Source organism: Pinus tabuliformis, chromosome 2_2, assembly GCF_031772625.1.
Source record: "Pinus tabuliformis cultivar Carrire ecotype Pingquan chromosome 2_2, CPIR1, whole genome shotgun sequence".
In the NCBI taxonomy this organism is placed as follows: domain Eukaryota; kingdom Viridiplantae; phylum Streptophyta; class Pinopsida; order Pinales; family Pinaceae; genus Pinus; species Pinus tabuliformis.
Window position 1 is genome coordinate 40,737,296 of NC_142300.1, and position 3,654 is coordinate 40,740,949.

Consider the following 3,654-nt stretch of genomic DNA (forward strand, 5'->3'; position numbering starts at 1 on the left):
TGGACGTAGTCTTCGTCCATCATTTAGAAAGATTCTTCTGAGAGCATATAGAAGTTGGCTTGAGCCCTAGCGGACTTGTGCAAGCTGACCAAGTGACAGCTGCGACAAGAGCTAGTACTTGTGCATACAGCACCGTCGCTTCCAAGTTTGTTACGAACTACCGGGTTGATAAAATTAGAGATAGGAAGCTCCAGGAGTTGTAGCATTATTGCTACAATACTGGAGTCCACCACCCATGTGGCCGCAAATTTCCCAAAAAATGTCATTTAGGGCCTCAAAACGGCTCCAGAAGTTCAGGACCCGAAAAAACTACTAAAAATAGTAAACTGTGCTACAATTTAGGAAACTGAAAAAGCTGAAAGAGATAGTTGTGGGGGTCCAAATGGGATAGGTGGGTGGCCACCAACATCCACTTGGATCATGAGGTGCCCAAGGAAAGAAGCTAGAATGAAAACCTCTTGGAGGCAAGCTAGTTGTTTTCAAAAAAAAAAAGAGAAAAGAAAAATGATGGAAAATTGTGTGCAGGTCAACAAGAGGATGATCAGAGAGAAAAGGAGAATCAAAAGGGACCTCTTCCACTCATATTTTTATTCCTCCATTCATTATCCTTCATCATTCCACCATTCCTTTCATTTTTTTTAACTCATTTGCCTCAGTTTGCAAGGGTACTGTGTTTTCTAAAGGATTCCTTGTAAACCTACAAGCTCCCATGAAAGCCTACAAGATGATCCTGTAGGAATTACAATGGCTCGGGAATCCTAAAGGGAGTAACCCTAGGGCTAGCAAATGACCTGGCCATGTCAAAAAAAAAATCCCTACATCACAACTTCATTACCATACTTCTCTCCACCTTGATCACCCCTGCATTCATCATTAAAAAAAAACAGTTTTAAAAAAAAAATCACAGTCCTTAAGAGAAAACACAGAGGAAAATGAAATAGGAAGAAAAAGGGGGCAACATTTGAATGTATTTCTCATTATTCACACTCCTATACCTCCCCTCTATCCATGTCATCATCTTCAAGTCCCAGCAATGGAAATGATTAATAATTCTGAGGGAGAAGCAACTACAGGACATCCTGTAGGAAATCCTGTAGTAGCCTATCCCACATAATAAAAGTCATGAGTAGTAGCAAGCTTCCAAAATGAAGATCCAAGGGCAGAAGAAGCTCCAAAGAAGCATCAGCACCATCATCTTTAACACCAGGTACCTGCACATCAAGGGAATCATCAAAGGGCAATAAAAAAGGAATTAAAAATAACATGCAACCAACACACATCAAGCACCTCATGTCTTCAACAAACTACAACAAGGTATTATCACCACAGGTAAGTATCTCGCTTCACTCTCTTATTTTCATAATGTAGTCAAAAGATGTAAATATTGTAAGTGAGTTGGTTTATAAGCGAAAGGTGGCCAGTTAACTTGGCCACCTTTGTTCAGTAAACAAAGACAAAATAGTTGGTCCTTCCACACATGGCAACAGTCAAGTCAAAAAAAGGAGGAGGAGGACGAAAGAAGTTAAGGCTATGTATGCCTGAAGTGGGAGTTGATTACGAGGACAGGGGAATGATGAGGTGGTAGTGGGGACCAATGTTCCAAAAATAGAAAAATCATACCTTGGCTGCTAGCATACCACCTTACTCAACTCAACCATAAGAGGAAATAATCATTGATCCCCATGCACCCATGCCTTCATCTCCTCGAGGCTCACTCTAGAAAAATCTCTCTCATACCCAAGCAACCTATAGAAGAGAAAAATTCCATCTTTATCATGCATAAGACTTCCTATATGATCACACAAGAATCCTACAGGATACATTCAGTCAGTCTACAGGATTGGTCAAGAGTAGTTTCAGAGGGTAAAACACAGGGGTTGGCTACAACAAACACCATGAGGAGGTAAGCTCTGCATTTACTTCCATTTTTCCAAGTGAATGGAATAGAAAAATCTCCTAGTTTGAGTGAATTTGATAGTTGTGTAGGGGAATTGTCTCCTCAAGTTTTTTAGTCCCATTTCCTCCTCCATTAAAATTTGTATCAACCATCTCTGCTCCTCAAAATTCGCCAGAAAAAATAACAGGGGGGTTTAATAGAAGGGAGCCCATTAACACTATGAGTATTCCCCAACACCCTCCTATGTTAGAAATCTTCACGAGGCATAATTGGATGGGATATTTTGAGAAATTGATGGGGTATGATGATGAAGTGGCCTGAAATTTTTCTTTCTCCCTCATTCCACTAACCAGAACCCATGCCATTGTTGTGGTGAGAAGCCTCTCCATAAAGCTCACCCTGAGCTCATAAGCATAATTACCACACTTCCCCCAGAAGTGCATTGGATAAAGGAAGACAAGGGAGATAGCCAGACTGCCAAGAAGATTTTTTTTTTAGAGGGAGAGGAACCCATTGAGGACAAGAATGGAGTAAGGAGAACAAGCTTACCATACCCCTGGAATGAGGTAAGCTGCCACCTTATAAAATACATATCATGTGAAGGTAGGTATAGTGTGGTTTATGGTTATCACTTTAGTCTCCTTGAAGAATTGAGGTTTCGAGTAGAAACACCTCCTCACCGTAGGCCCAACATACCATACTTCCTTCTACAATCACTGATAGATACAAGCATAAAGGTGCAGGAAGGAAACTGCCAATAGTTAGCCCACCATGGGTTAGTTAGAAGAGACTGAAATAGATGGAGAAGAAGCAGAGAAGGATGAAGAGGAGATAGATGAGGATGAAGCAGAAGAGAAAGAGAAAGAAGGTGATGAAGAAATAGAGGAAGATGTCAAGGAGGACATCGATAAACAAGATGAGGATCTAAAGGGGGAAGAAGAGGGGAAAGGCATAGGTAAAAAGGGCAATGGAAAAGAGGAGGAAGAAGACAAGGAGGAGTCACCTAGGGTGTCTCCAAAACCCACTGAGAGAGAGACAGTACTTTCCCTCACTTCCCTTAGCACCCCTATAAAAAAAAAATGGAAAAGAAAGAGGAAAACCCCCTTATACTTCAAAACACGGAAAAGTACAAGGATAAGGTAGGGAAAACTCCAAAGTCCAACCAGGGTTTCCATTGTTATTGAGGACTCACCTAAACTCCAAGGGAAGATGGCTCCTCTTATAAAAACTCAAGAAGAAGGATATTCAAAACAAACCTCCCCTAAGTCTCATATCACCTATGTGAGAAGGCATGTAACTAGATCTACCTCATCCATAGGAAAATACATCCTATAGGATACATAGTAGGATGTACAGGAAGCAGAGGTAGTCCTACATGAAACTCTGCTAAACCTACAAAATACTAAAAAATTGGATGAGGAAGGAAGTAGGCAACTAGAAACAAAGAGAGAAGACCCATAGCTAAGGGAATGTAGTCCTTAAGCTAACATTGAATCCTACTACATATTTATTAAGGGGGGCAGGGTCATTCCGCAAAAATTTTCCATTCCATTATTCTTTGAGCTTGAAAAGAAAGAGTCAGAAATCATAGATGGTTGAAGATTTCCAGGTCCAAGGGAGTGGAGGACATTGGTCACATGGAGGATAAGCTCAAAGAGACGGGAAGGGAACTAAGTAACTTGAGGAAAAAAAGGGCATAATGAAAAATCCATTAGGGGCAGAAAATGCATGGTTGAAAGGACAACTACAAGAAAGAG